This window comes from Sciurus vulgaris, assembly GCF_902686455.1.
Source record: "Sciurus vulgaris genome assembly, chromosome: 11".
In the NCBI taxonomy this organism is placed as follows: domain Eukaryota; kingdom Metazoa; phylum Chordata; class Mammalia; order Rodentia; family Sciuridae; genus Sciurus; species Sciurus vulgaris.
Genome location: NC_136472.1, coordinates 9258338 through 9273913, shown reverse-complemented (window position 1 = coordinate 9273913; position 15576 = coordinate 9258338).

Sequence of the window (15576 nt, the reverse complement as noted above, 5' to 3'; positions counted from 1 at the left end):
CGTGTGAGTGTGAGTGTGTGTGAGTTGTGTGAGTGTGAGTTTGTGTGTGTGTGTGAGTGTGAATGTGAGTGTGTGAATGAGTGTGAACGTGTGAGTGTGAGTGTGTGTGCTGTGTGTGTGAGTGTGAGTTTGTGTGTGTGTGTGAGTGTGACTGTGAGTGTGTGAATGAGTGTGAACGTGTGAGTGTGAGTGTGTGTGAGTTGTGTGAGTGTGAGTTTGTGTGTGTGTGTGAGTGTGAATGTGAGTGTGTGAATGAGTGTGAACGTGTGAGTGTGAGTGTGTGTGCTGTGTGTGTGAGTGTGAGTTTGTGTGTGTGTGTGAGTGTGACTGTGAGTGTGTGAATGAGTGTGAACGTGTGAGTGTGAGTGTGTGTGTGAGTTGTGTGAGTGTGAGTTTGTGTGTGTGTGAGTGTGAATGTGAGTGTGTGAATGAGTGTGAACGTGTGAGTGTGAATGTGTGTGTGAGTTGTGTGAGTCTGTGTGTGAGTGTGAGTGTGACTGTGCACACGCCCGCTCCTGCCCCTCTCCCACAAGGGAGCTGAAATGCCAGTTGAAGCCCTCGCAGCAAATTCTTTACTCTCCTGGCTCCTTCCCCTCTGGGGACTTGATCATGATGGGGGTTTGTGGGATTAGACCCCCGCCAGGACAGGTGACTCTGCACCCGAGGGGTGGCCTGGGGCTGCAGAGGTGAGTGTGGCCAGGGGGCAGGCGGCAGCCAGCGGGCTGAGCCCGACAGGACAAGGGCTCTCCTGAGAGGAGGCAGTGGGCCTGGGAGCAGGGAGCAGGCGTGGCTGCCTGTGGCCTCATCTCCACACACCCGGGCCTGGGTCTGCGTCGGGGAGCCCTTGGCCTCCCCAGCCTCGCCTCAGTGAAGCTGGAGCCCAAGCCCTCCAGGAGGGGACCTTGGCTTGCTGGAGCTGGTCAGGGAAGAACCCAGCTTCCTGCCTGGTCACAGAGGCAGGGGCCTCTGCAGGACAAGAGCAGGTGGGGCTGGGCGACCCCCTCCGGGGCCAGGGCACTGCTGGTGCAGCCATGCCCCGACCTCAAAGCCATCTGCTCCCTCCATGGCACACTTGGGGCAGAGGACACCCCTTCTTGAGAGGCCCCAGGCACCTGTTGCTCCCTGGGGTCTGGTCCTGTCCTTGGCAGGCTGAGGTGACCAAGGTGCAGGGATCCTCAGGTGCTCAGGACTTCTGGGCTCTCTCCAAGATGAGGGCGCCTGGTCTGAATGGCAAGTGGGTAAGGTGACGGGGAGGCGGGAGAACCCAGCTCAACAGCCCAGAGTCACCAGGCGCGGGGTGCGTGGGTCGCCAGCCTCCAGGCACTGCTCTAGGGAAGGGTCCTCATTGGGGCTGGTCACAGAGTGGGGAGGGCGCTGAGGAGGAGGAGGGAGCAGCTGGGCAGGGCCTGGGGAGGGAGGTTCCCGGGGAGGCCACTGGCAGAGGGGCACTGTGGGTCTAGCCGTTCCAGCCCAGCGAAGAGTGACCCAGGGCTCCCTGGCATTACGGTCCAGCAGGGATCAGGGACGAGGGAGGGCGTGGGGTCATTCTGGAGTGGAGTACATGGCTGCTGGCTGTGTCACTGGCTGGCTGGTCATCGGCCCCCTCCCCTTCGCTGCAGAGGAGGTGGGAAGAGGGACACGAGGAGGGGGGCCGGCGTGGAGGCTGGCAGACTGTCCAGTGTTTGTCCTTCCTGCTGTCACCACATCAGGCGGCCATCGGCTCTTCCCTGGCACCACAGTGCCCTGCTAACATCTCCTGGCTTCTCCACTGGCCTCTGCAGGGAGGCCGGGGAGTCAAAACCAAGCACGTGCGATCCGCGTCTCTGACAGACCAGCGGCGCCCTCCGGCCCCTAGCCCCTGCCCAGCTCCCCACCCGTCTAGCCCCCGGTTCTGGGTCCTCAAACCCAGGGTGCTCACTCTTGGCAGGCGTTGGTCCCTGAGCTGGGCACTTTCGTCCTTTGGCAGCTGACACTGTGCCTCCTTCCGAGCTGCGCTGGGAGCTGCTTTCTCAAGACGGCATGTGCGGCTCTGGAGAGCAGCCCAGGAGACCCGGGCCCCTCAGCAGGCTGCAGAGCCTGTCAGAGCAGCCAGCTCCTGGGTTGCGTTCCTCCTCCAGGCTGTGAGCGTGGCGGAGGGGCAGGCCTGTCCCTATCACTCACTGCTGTCCCTTGGTGCCACGTTACACCCGGTCTGGGGCAGGTGCTGGATGTTTGACGAGTGACTGAGTGAGCACATTTGTGGAGTTGGCATTCCCTAGCAACCCCTCCGCTGAATTGATAAGAATCCTGGTGAAGCCCCCTGGGGTAGACCCTGATGGCAGCAGCTGACCCACCAAAGTGCCCAGGGTGGACCCACCCAGTGAGTAGGGAGGGCGCTGCCCCCATGCTGCCCAGCAGGTCTCGTATCTGCCTGAATGCTGCTACTACCACAGTAACTCTGACCCCTGCATGCTGTGTGACCTCGGGCAAGGGACGCTCCCTCTCTGGCTTCTGTTTCTTTATCTGTAACAGGATGGAAGGAGATCATTACCTCTTAGGTCCTCTGAGGAGGTCTCTGTGGCAGGGAAAGGGGGAGTCAGGACCGCCAGACAGTCCCTCTCCTCCAGCCTCTACCCTTTCCTCTCTTTCCCAAACTGGGGTTGAATGCAAGATTCCTTTTGAAAAAGGGGCCCTGCTGCTGAAAGTGCTTACGTCCCTTGTCCCTCATCTGGAAGAGGATGTGAGCAGCAAAGCTCGGCCTCTGGAGCCTCCCTGGCTCCACCAATGCTTAGCTGGGCAACCTTGGGCAAACTCTGAACCTCTCTGTGTCTTGGGAAACTTCTCTGTTAAATGGGAGCAATAATGCTGGCTGCCTTGTGGGCTTGTTGTGAGGATAAGATGGGGTGGTGGATGCCGGGCCCAGGGCACACCCTCCACGGGTGACGGAAGGCTGGTGATGCTGCAGAGGGGCAGGGAGGTTCGGAGGACCGGAGGCTGGCACCCAGGGGCTGGAGCAGGGGCCTTTCACAGACTTCCACTGGAAGAAGCGTTCCTTTTGGGATTAGGAGCCCCTCAAGGCAGGGGCTCTTCTAGGAAGAGGGAGGACACTGGCTTCCAGAGGGAAAAGCCTAGGCACGCTTGACGGGCCTTCCTTGCTGGTGCTGGGGACCGCTGTGCAACCAGCTGGGCTGGGGCTGTGCCTGGTGGTGGAAGGCACGGCCGGCAGGCCAGGACCCTAGGTGCCTCCTTCGGACCCACCCCGCTCTCTGACTCTCTGGGGCCTGGAGACATGGCGTTCCCTGGGACGCCTGAAACCATAGGTTGAGAGTCCACCAGCGAAACTGAGTCCCCTGTGGTTCTGGTTTCTAGGTCCCACTGAGTCAGAATTTCTGGGGATGGGGTCGTGAATCTGCCTGGGGATGGAACCCAGGGGCACTGTACCCACTGTACCGTTGAGCCACATTCCCAGCCCTTTTTATTTATTTTGAGACAGGGTTTTGCCAAGTTGCATAGGGTTGTGCTAAGTTGCTGAGGCTGGCCTCAAACTTTTGATCCTCCTGTCCCAGCCTCCCAAGTTGTTGGGGTTACCACCATGCTAGGCCATGAATCTGCCTTTTAAACAAGCCTCCCTTATGTATATCCAGGGTTTAGAACCTGGGCACGAGGTTTGCCGGGCACCATGGCACAGGCCTGTAACTCCAGACGCTTGGGAGGCTGAGGCAGGAGGGTCACAAGTTTGAGGCCAGCTTCAACGACTCAGTGAGGCCCTGAACCACTTAGCGAGGCCCTGTCTCAAAATAAAACACAAACAAAGAGGACTGGGGCTGTGGGCCGTGTGCCTGCCTCCCACGGGGGAGGTACTGGGTTCCATCTTCAGCACCACATTAAAAACAAACAAATAAATAAAATAAAGGTAAGACTCTTAAAAAAAAAAAATAGAACCAGGATGTCTTCACTTCTGGAGCTTCCATGGCGAGGGGACTGAGGCACACGGGGGAGGAACTGAGCTGCTCAGTGGCCGAGCGATGCCCGGGTGCTCCAGCCTGGGCTTTCTCCCCTGGGCCACACGTGCTGCAATGTGGGATTTTCCGTGGGGTTAGGATCCGGTTTTACTCCAGGAGCTCTTAGAAATCAGAATTCTCCGCGGGAAACCCGGCCCTGGCCCTCTTTCCTGGAAAGCAGGTCTTCCAGAGATTAAGGGTGCCTGCTGTGGGCGTCACCAGATCCCTGGGGCCTCCCTGTCCTCCGCTTCCTGCCCAAGGGTCAGCAGGTGCCTAGCAGGGCCTGCTCACCCACAGATGTCCCTGGAAGCCCAGCGCTAGGCAGGCTCTGGGCGCAGAAGGAGGAGAAATGGCTGTGGAGTCCTGGAGACCGGGTGGGCCCGAACCTGGGACGGCGGCAGGCCCTGCATCTCCTCCCAGGGGCTTCCCTGGCCCGCAGGTCCCTGGCCCAGGCCTAGAGGCTCAGCCACAGCCTCTTTCTGCCCCAGTGAACCAGGTCCGGAGAAAGTGTCTGCGGTCCCCGAGGAAAGAGGAAGCACTTTCTGGATGTTTCCTTCAGCGGCATCAAACAGGGCGACCAGGCGGAGCCCGGCCTCTCCGCGCCTGCCTGTGGCCAGGAGGTCAGGCCGCCTGGGGAGCCCCTGCCTTCCAGAGACTTCTCTCTCCCAGGCCTGCGGCTGCTTCCTCTCCTCCGCTAGCCCCAGGGTCCGGCTTTGCCTGACTCTGAGGCACTGTGGACGGTGTCTGTTAGTGGAAGGCGGACAGGCCAGCCCCAGGGTGCGTTTTCAATCAATCCTGTCACTTGGCACGTGACATTGTGGCGTCCCTCATCTTAGCTCAGCTTTCCCTTCAGATCGACACATCTGGACGGGATGTGGAGACTGTTCTGCAACAACTAGAAACAGGGTAAGGCAGACAGCGCCAAGGAAAGATGGGCCAGGAGGGGCAAACTCCAGGGAAGTTTGATAAGGAGGAAGTGTGTGTCCTTGAAGTGTCTGTGCTGGGAGCAGAGCCTGCTTGCTGTGACTCCAAAACTCATGTTGAAACTTAATTGCCACTGTAATGGAATTAAGAGATGGCACCATTAAGAGTGACTAGATTAGCGGGCATGGTGGTGCACACCTGTAATCCCAGTGGCTTGGGAGGCTGAGGCAGGAAGGCCAGCCTCAGGAACTTAGTGAGGCCCTAAGCAACTTAGTGAGACTCTATCTCAAACAAAACGTAAAAAAAGGGCTGGGGATGTGGGTCAGTGGTTAAATACTCCTGGGTTCAATCCCCAGTACCAAAAAAAGAAAAAAAAGAAGAAAGTAGGTTCCGAGGGCTCTGCCCGGGGAGTGGCTGAGTACTGGATCGTGGGGGTGGGTTTGCTGAATGTTCAGTCCTGCCTGGTCTTCTTTCTGTCTCTCCATGTGATGCCCGTGCCTTGTGAGGATGCCGCAGGGAGGCCCTTGCCAGGACCTGGTGCCACACTCTGGGATTTCCCAGCATCCAGAACAGTAAAGAAACCTCTGTCCCATATAAACCACCCAGCCTCAGGTACTCTGTTATGGCAGCAGAAAATGGACCTGATGCTGCTCTTTGCCGGATGGGGGCCTCATGTGGGCTCAGTCCCATTTGTGAGAAGGGAAGCCCATGCGGGTTTCTCCTCCTAGGCCGGGAGGAGGACAAAGGCGTTGGGAGAGGAGGCAAGGTGGCGGAGGAGGGTGCTGCAGAGAGAGGCTGGGGCCTGTCCTGTGGAGCTGTTTCTATGAGCCTCTGGACTCCATGGCGTCCCTCCCAGGCCTGGGTGACAAGGGACAGTGCAGCTCTGTGGAGGGCACGCAGCCTTGTACTTCTGCCCCAGCCCAGGCTCACCGGGACCTTCCAGGGCCTGTGACCTGGGGAACAGCCCCAGTGGCTGCTGTCCCCGAGGGTAGCCCTGCAGAGGCTGCAGGGAGGAGCCGCCAGGTGGAGGAGGCTGGACCTGGACCTGAGCACTGTGAGTCGCTCCAGAGGGCCCCCTGCAGTCCCGGGTGCTGGGTGTGAGGCCGGCGGTGTGTGCAGCCGGGTGCTAAGAACCTTGGCAGTTTAGCTGGAGACCTCGTCTGTACCCCGGTGGCCAAGTAGGACATGCAGGTTGTTCAGGGAGCTGGCATCTGATGAACTTAATTAACGTCGTAAATCCCCAACCCTCCCCCTGGCGGAGACCCACCCCCATGGAGCGCTGCACTCAGCAACTGCTCCATAAACATCCCCCAAGTTCAAGTTCACAGCCCGATCTTGTAGCTCACTCTGCATTTTCTCAGTCTGTTCCTGTGTGGGCTTATTGAATCAGCAATCTGGCCAGATGGATTTAAAGGCATATACAACTTTCTTTTCTCTTTCTTTCTTTCCTTCTTTCTTTCTTTCCTTCTTTCTTTCTTTCTTTCTTTCTTTCTTTCTTTCTTTCTTTCTTTCTTTCTTTCTTTCTTTCTTTCTTTCTTTCTTTCTTTCTCTCTCTCTCTCTCTCTCTCTCTCTCTCTCTCTCTCTCTCTCTCTCTCTCTCTTTCTTTCTTTCAGCTAAAGCTTCTCCCTCAGGTGAAGCAGCTGTTCGGGCTGCCATCTTTCAAAGGACTCGTTCTCAGAAACGGGGTCCCCAAGAGAGGTAGCGGCTTGGCCATGCACAGTCTAGGCCTGCGTCTGGGCTCGGGGGACCCTGGAAGCCACTGTTTCCCCTGGAGGGAGGCCCAGGCAGTGGGTGAAGAGCCCCAGTGTGCAGGACAGGCTGGCCTAGGCTGGCCTCTGCTGCCCCCGCAGATGGTGAGACTGTTACTTAGGAGGTGGGGCCCCAGCATGTCAGCTGGCAGGTCCCGGGGAGCAGGCCTCTGGGAGCGTTTGCTCCTGAGAGCCCAGGAGTCTCCAAGACGGGAACAGCTGTGCTGGAAAAAGATGCTGTCATCAGCTCTGCGCTGCCTCGTGGGAAATCAGGAAGGCCTTGGAGCGTCCCGGGCTCTGAGGAGTCCTGCGCTGGGACACCCGCTCGGCTGAGGGGGTCCCAGGCCAGTCCTGCCCGTGGACACCTGTTGGAAGGCTAGAGTTCCCCAAACCGAGTGTGGAAACTGCTCTGGCTCCGACCTGCCCTGAGCCTGGACATCTTTGGGGGACACGCCAAGTTTGTTGAAGACGCCAAGTTTGTTGAAGGAGGCGACTTAGGAGCTGAAGTGCCAGTTCATTAATTTGCAAGGAGGCCATTTCCGCCAGCCAATTCGACAGCAGCAATTAGTCCCGGGCAGTGTCTCCAGGCTGGGAATTGAATCAAGAGACCAGTGAGAGCTCAGAAGTGGATGGGATCCCAAGGAGGAGTGAGGGGTTGTTGATCTGTTGTCCACACACTGGCCAAGAACAGTAAGAACACCTACTATGTGCTCAGCGCCTTATAGGTATCATCCTCTTTAAGCCTTAAAGGGGCCCTCACCTGGCGTGGTGGCTCATGCCACCTAGCAGCTTGGGAGGCTGAGGCAGGAGGATCTCGAGTTCAAAACCAGCCTCAGCAAAAGCGAGGCACTAAGCAACTCAGTGAGACCCTGTATCTAAATAAAATACAAAATAGGGCTGGGGATGCGGCTCAGTGGTTGAGTGCCCTGAGTTCAATCTCTGGTACAAAAAAAAAAAAAGGCAGGGGGGGCTCTCCATGGTGGGTTCCACTGGAGTGCCACGTAAGCATAGATGACTGAGGACCAGGCGGTTTCATTGCCTGTAGCACGGGCCACCGCTAAGGCTCACGCCCAAGTTAGGTGGACCCCAGGGCCCTTGCACAGCACCATCCTGAGCCGCTCAAACCTGGGCTGGCCTCCCAGCTGAGAACCCAGCCTGATTTTTTTTTTAAATTGGTACATGACAATTGTACAAATTTATGGAGTGCGATATGATGTTTGGAGACATTTACATACTGTGTAACTATCAAATCATGGTAATTAACATATCCATCACCTCAAACATCTATCTTTTTTTTTTTTTGTGGTGCAACATTCAAAATCCTCTTTCCCGGTGCTGGGGTGGTGGCTTAGCAGTAAAGCGCTCGCCTAGCATGTATATGGCCCTAGGTTTGAGCCTCAGCACCACATAAAGTAAATAACTAAATAAAACAAAGTTATAAAAACAATTGATGAAAAAAGTATATTTATTAAAAACAACAACAACAACAACAACAACAACAAATCCTCTTTCCCGGGCGTGGCAGCATGCCCTGTAGTCTTGGCTCCTCAGGAGGCTGAGTAGGAGGATCTCTGAAGTCCAGGTTCCAGGCCAGCCTGGGCCACACAGGGAGACCCTGTCTCTAAAACAAACAAAATAACGGCCACAACAGTAGCAATAGCAAGATGTGCGATGCATTGGTGCATCGGTGCTACCTGCGGACCCCTCTGCCACAGGATCCCAGCGCTTTCTCTCCCGGTCCCTGGCCACTCCCGGCGTGGAACCCACAGCCTACTCTCTCCTTCCTCCGGGAAATCAGCGGCTTTAGATTCCATGTGTGAGTGAGATCTCGCGCCTCATCTTCCGTGCCTGGCTTATTTCACTTAACACGATTGATCCTGTCGCAACCAGCGTCAGGATTTCGTCTTCTGTGTCAGCCAGTCCTTGTACAGCCCTTGCCACTGCTCCGTCTCTTAGGGTTTCTTTCCGGGAGGGACGGAGGGACGCTCGTGTGCCATGACCCGCCCCGCCCCCCGGGAAGTCTCTGCAGGTCACTGAATGACGGGAGGAGGCGGAGGGCCCCAATCTCAGGTCAATCTTGGAAATTCTGCCTCAGGTCTAGTTCCTGATTTCCCTTCTGGGGAGGTTCCTGAGCCTCACCTCCAGGCTGCTGGGCACCTTTGGGGACCAGGGAGGCTCATCCTCCAAAGACCCCATCTCTCGATTTCACTGCAGGGCGGGGCCTGCTGTGGTTTGACTGTGTCCCCCAGATGTCATGTTTGAGTGTGATCCCCAGATGTCATGTTTTGGGACTGTAGTTCCGATCACATGTCGACGGTATTTGCAGGTGGGGCAAGGAATTGGGAGCAGAGGAGGTCACGGGGTGGGGTGTCAGGATGGTGTTAAATCAGACTCGAGGCTGAGAACAGAGGGTGCGTGGAGTTGTACAGGTGCCCGCCCACAGGTGCAGGGTGATCGAGGGCAAGCCACCAGCAGCATGGCCAGACAGCGGTTGGAAAAATATCCTGCAGACCTGAGGAGCCAGGCACTTTATGATCGAATCCTGGGGGAGGAAGCCTCGCTCCTGAGCACCAGCCCCGCACTGGCTGTGGGTAAGCGGACGGGCAACACCAAGTAGACCAAGTCCTGGGACAGGAGGCTGGTCCATAAAGAAGCCTTTCTTCTTCCTGGTGGGTTGGTTCAAAAGCAGAGCGCCATGGGACTTTGATGGGTGATACTCGTATTCAGGGGAAGAATGTAGAAGAGTCTTTTTCTTTGTTGATTTAGCTTGGGGCTGTGAGTTAAAATGGACTTCTCGCTTCCCTCTGTTTTTTCTAGCCTGTAACTTAATTTAGGACATCTCAGAATTCTCCTCTTGTAGTAGCATCAACGGCTTTATAAAAAGAGGAAGAGAAACCCAAGCTAGCACGCTGGCCCTCGCCATGTGGCGCCCCCTGCCATGTCAGGATGCAGCCAGGAGGCCCTCTCCAGATGCTGGCGCCATGGTCTGGGCTTCTCACCTCTGGAACCATGAGCCAAACCAAGAGTGTTCTTTATAAATTACCCAGTCTCAAGTATTTTGTCATAGCAACACAAAATGGACCAAGGCAGAGCCTCTGGGTCACCTCCCCCTGGATGGTTTCTGAATGAAGAATCAGTCATTCATTCAACCCAGGAGCCTTCCTTCCATGTAAAGCTGGAGCTGGGGCCTGGTGGGAGATGTGGACAAGGGGACCTGCCCTCAGGAGGCTTCTAACCAGATGGGAGACAAAGGCATGGATTGACAAGGCAGTGAGGGAAGTGCTTCCAGGGAGCTCCTAAGAGGGGACCACTTACCTTCTCCATGGTGGGTAGGGGGAGGGGATTTTTCAGGACATAAGTGCCAGGAAGGTCGGGCGTCCTCAGCTGTCCCCATCTCTCTCTTCTCCTTCCCCCTCTTGGCTCTTCTGCCTTGGGGGGACTCAGAAGAAGGTGCTTACCAGATTCCAGTCCCTCGATTTTGGATTTCCGGATCTCTAGAATTGTGAGGGAACAGATTTGTCTTCTTCCAGCTCTGGTGTTGCTCACCTGTGATCCCAGCTACTTGGGAGGCTGAGGCAGGAGTATCACAAAGTCAAGATCAGCCTGGGCAACTTAGCAAGACCCTGTCGCAAAATAAAACAAAAAGGGCCGGGGACGTGGCTCCGAAGTAGCACGCCCCGGGTTCAATCCCCAGATCACGGTGCGCTCCGGGAAAGTCCTTTAGTGTCCGGCTTCTTCGAGTCGGCAGTTTTCCAGATGGATCCCCGTGGCGGCACGCATCAGCTCTTGCTCCCTGGGATGGCTGAAGAACATTCTGCCCTATGAATAAGCCCATTTAATTTGTCTGCCCAAAGGTCGATGAACCTTCGGGTGGTCGCCTACATCTTTGTTCACTATGAAAAATGCAGCTGTGAACATTCATGCACACGTTTTTGTGTGGACATGTGCTTTCTTGTCTCTTGGGTGAGGAGTGGATTTGCTGGGTCACATGGTCACAGTCCTAAAGGGCCCGGCAGGACTGGGGTGTGGCTCAGCGGTAGAGCGCTTGCCGAGCATGTGCGGGGGCTCTGGGTTCCATCCCCAGCACTCCAAATGAAAAAAAGAATGAGAGAATGTTTTCCCCGGTGGCTGCACCAGCGTGCATTTTCCCAAGCAACACGGGACAGTTTTGATTTCTCTGCATCCTGGGGGACGAGTTGGTCTTTGGATCCTGGGGGGTGTGAGTGGTGCTTCACTGGCTTGGCGCCCTGGTGACTAGAGTGGAGCGTCCTTTCATATGCGCATCAGCAGTTGTCTGTCTTCAATGGAGGAAGGAGATCTTCCAGCAGAGTTCCCAGCCGGTCCGAATGCTGAGAATTGCATGAAGACCGCACCACACAGCCGCCATGTGCGAATTAGAACCTCTGTCGTCAAAGTCCCCCAGTCCAGCCCCTCCCCCTCCTAGAGCGAGGCTTGAGTGCGCGCCCATCATGGAACCCCCTGCTGCTGTGTCCCCATGCCGGCCTTCTCCAAGGGTCACTGAGGGAGTCGGTCTTCACTGGCAGGTGGCACTGGACACAGTTCTTTCCCATTTTCAGAGCAAACTTGATTCAAGGACTTGGTCCTCCTTTCCCAGTCCCAGTCCCTGGGGCAGGTGAGACAAACCCAGCTCCAGCCCCACGCCCATGAACATAAGGGATGGACACACATAAGCTGGATCTCCATCACCAGTGCCGGAGACCCAGTGTTGTGGTCAGGATGTGAGGCGTCTCCCGGTGGCTCACGTGTGAGACGATGCAATTTCAGGGAAGAAGTGACTGGGTTCCCAGAGCCTTAGCCCAATCTGGGATTCATCACCTGCCGGGATTAACTGAGTGGTAACTGGAGGCAGGTGGGGTGCGGCTGGAGGAGGTGGGTGTTGGCTGCGTGCCTTGGGGGTATACGTTTGCACCTGGAGCGTGGAGGCTCTGTCTCTGCTTCCCGGCCACCAGGAGAGCTGCTTCCCTCTGCCACACTCTTCCGCCATGATGTCCAGCCTCACCTGGAGCCCAGCAGTGGAGCCGGCTGTCTGTGGAATGAGACCTCTGAAACCGTGAGCCCCTAAATACACTCTTCCTCCTCTACAATGGTTCTGGCAGGTCTTTTAGTCACAACAGAGAAAAAGCTGACAATAACACCCAGCAACGCGTGTTCCAGAATATGGCCAAGCGTGCGCTGAGGTGGTCAGCCATGGCCCGAGGTCAGTGTTGGCTGGAGGAGGCCAGAACACGTGGGGGACAAGGGCAGCACGTCTGCGCTTTACCAGGAGCCCGGGAGCCCAGGAGCCATGACGGAACTCCCTGGGGAAGCGCCCTGGCCTCTCGGGCTCCCCTCCTAGAGAGCCACTCTGGTGACCTTGGCCTTCTTGAGGAAGTTAATTTGCAGTGAGCCAAGCAGAGTGGTGTGCTCCTGTAATCCCAGCCACAGGAGTATGAGGCAGGAGGACCCCAGGTTCTAGGCCCGTCTCAGCAACTTAGTGAGACCCTTAAAATAGAAATCCGAAAGGGCTGGGGCTGTAGCTGAGTGGTAGAACCCCTGGATCAATCCTCAGCACCACACAAAGAGAAATAAAAATCGCTGTGACGCCACTTCCGACCTCCAGAGCTTTCCTAAGTCCCCTGCGCCCTCCTTGACCACTGCTCCGCTCACATGGCTGAAAGCTCTGTATTCTTTGTGCGAACACCCCCACAGGTCGAGCAGGGACCTTGATGCTCTGCAGCTTGGCCTCCAGCTCCGCCCCAAGTCTCTCATCTGCCATGAGATCTGCGCCGGAGACTTAGCAGAAGTGCTGGCTCTGGAAGCCCCGGACCCGAGCACCCCACCTCCGAGGGCCCTCACCCACAGGTGCCTCGGCTGGAGCATCCCTGTGGAACGTTCCTGATCCAATGCAGCTGTGGATGCTCCCCTCACCCGTGTCCGCAGAGGCCCGGGCAGCACTGTCTTTTCCATTGACTTTTGGCTTTTCTAGGATGAATGATCTGTTATTTGTACAGTGCCCGGAAGCCTCCTTTGGGCCGCTCTGCCCTGTGGCAGTGGGTCAGACTTCCAGGGTTTATTTCCATCCCTGGTTCCTTCTCCGCTGGGGCTCTCGGCCTGGCCGAGAATCCATAACCCATGATTTACACTCCACTGGGGAAATTCCCCGATGAGGCCTCAGTGACTTGACTCGGGGTGAGCGTGGTCTGAACTAAGTTCCCCAGATGATTATTGGGAGACTGAAACCTGGGCTTGTCCACCAGCCCAGTCAGCTTTCCTGAGATGGGGTCTTGCCACGTGGCTCAGGGTGGCCTCGAACTCTTGGACTGAAGCAATCCTCGTGCCTCAGCCTCCAGGGTAGCTGGGACTACAGGAACATGCCACAGTGACGGGCCAGTTAGATCTTCAACATAAAAATCCATATTGGTAGTTTGCTCTTCTCTGGCACATGGTCTTAACACCGTCTACAGCGCTGCGGAGAGTTCTGTCTTGGTTTTCTCTTCCCTTTAGTGTAGACCAGAGTTAAAGTAACACGGTACTCCAGGGATAAATGGAGTTTGGGCCTAAGTCTGAATCACAGTGGGCCGGGTAGGTCTGGGACCCCCCAGTGGTTAGTTCCGCCGGAGGTGCAGGTGGGACAGGTGCTCTTGGAAATGGGTGGACTCTCCAGCCTGTGCAGGAAGAGCCGCAGGTCTAGCAATGGCTAGGAGGACCCGGAGCTTCCTGGCCTCTCAGAACACGGGTCCCTGGATGGCCCTGGACACCACAGGGCTTCAGGGGAGGCGATTCCCAGCCCTGTCGGCCTGGACTGCGGGCGGATGGATCCTGGAGAAGAGGCCGTGGGTCCTGGGATGGGGATCCCGTGGTGACTCCAACCACGGATGCCGCTCCGGTATGCGGGAGCAAGGGCGCCGCCACCTGGTCGACAGCCTTCCCCCTGCACACACTTTCTTCTACGTGGACTTCCAGGGGCCACAGGAAGCAGATGGCCTTGACCTGTCACCTTCACAGACTTGCCCCGCCACACCAGCCCTCCTGCTTTCTGCCATCGCTGTACTGGTGGCAGAGGCTTGCTCTCTCAGTTCCACAGGACGCAGCCCTGGTCTCTCCCTGGGTGACATCCCACACGTGGGGCCTGCTGTGCCTGTGTTCGTCCCCTCCAAACTCGAGCTGACAATTAATCCACTGTGACAGTCTTGGGAGGAGGGACCTTTGAGAGGTGCTTGGGTCAGAGGCTCCACGGGGGGGGGGGGGGGGGAAGCTGTTGGCCCCCTCCCTCTGCCTCTGAACTTCTGCCACCTGACGCCCTGTCATGTCCTGCTGTGGCAGGAAGGCCCTCCTTGGGCACCACACTCCTGACTCCCCAGACTCCGGGGCTGCGAGGAAATGCATTTCTGCTCTTTTTGAGTTTCCTGGTCTGTGTATTTGGTGACGGTGACACAAAACGAACTAACGGGCCCAACAAGCAGGATGCAGCAGGTGCTTTTAGATGGGTTAGTAGGACGGATGCCGCTGGGATCCCGGAGACCACCTGCCAGGGTCCAGGGGTCTGCCACCTCAGTCTAGGGTCCCCTCCCAGGCAAAAGACACACGGCCACACCAGGCACCCCCTACCACCAAAAGAAGGAAGTTTTGCACCCCACAGCTGAGAGTTTCTCCAACCACTGACCAAGTCACCCAGAAGGTGCCCATTCTGTGTGGGGATCAGACCAAGAGTAGGCTCTGCAGCGGGCGCAGGCTGTGGCACTGGCTGTTCCTCTGGCTGGTGCCCCAGCAGCTCCCGCGGGTTCCTGGGGCTTCCGCTGTGCAGCCTGACTGGGGAGCAACTTCATGCCCTCTGTCACTCACCAGCCTCCTTTAGAGAAGTGCCCCCTGGCCCGTGTCTGGGCCCTGGTAGAGACTGCACCCTGGACATCAGTGACCATGTGACCTGAGCTCTACCTCAGGCTGGGGTCCCATGAAGACTTGGGGTGGAGGTCGGTGGCCTGGGGGCTGCCTGGAAATGGAGGCAGGGCCAGAGGGAGAGGCTGAGCCCAGGGAAGTCTGCAGTAGAAGGCAGGGTTGGCCATGGCCGGGGAGCTCTGGACCTGGGTTGGCCCTTTAGCCTGTCCTGAGTGGAGGCCAGGCTGTTTTGCCCCTGCGTGGACCAACTGCGGGGTGCAGGCGCCTCCGGCTGGGGTTACATCTGTGGGTGGCAGCTCTGCTTCAGAGGGCCAGGCCCTGAGGCGGCTCAGCTGTGCTGGGAAGCCAGGCAGGAGCCCGGGTCCACCTGGGTCACCTTGGCATCCTCTGGAGCTTCCGTCAGGCACCCCGTGTTTTGGGACCCAGGAGGCTGAGGGTGCACAGTGACCTGTCACAGGGGAATGTGCTGAGGCTCCAGCTGCAGGAGCACATGGCTCAGGGTCCAAGGACACCGTCTGCAGCCCCTCTGGATCCACTCCTGTGGCAGGAGGAACGCTGGATTTGGGAGAAAACATGTCAGGCCTGGTTTCCAGATGCTTCTGCATGCTGTGCTGGTGCGGACGGGAGGCGGGTGGCTGCGGCTTCAGTTTGAGTCAGGGGCCAGCCTGAAGGACGGCAGAGGGCAGGTATCCAAGCAAGCCTTGGGCTTTCCACTTCGTTTGGACTGCTGGACGGCCGGAACTATGGCTCTACAGTAACTCATGCGCAGTAGCTACCGACCGAGCTCCAGGGTTGGCAGACCATGGCGCCCAGGCCAAACCTGGCCACTGTCTATTTGGTAAATGAAATGTTTTGTTGGGGGCTGGGGATGTACTCAGGGGCAGAGCACCTGTCTGGCAGGCACAAGGCCCTGGATTCCATCCCCAGCAGCAGGAAAACAAACCAACAAACCAAACCAAACCAGCACAAAACCAACCTTAGGTTGGCCCAGGCCATGTCCGTCTGTGTGCAGCCGAGTGGCGGTTTT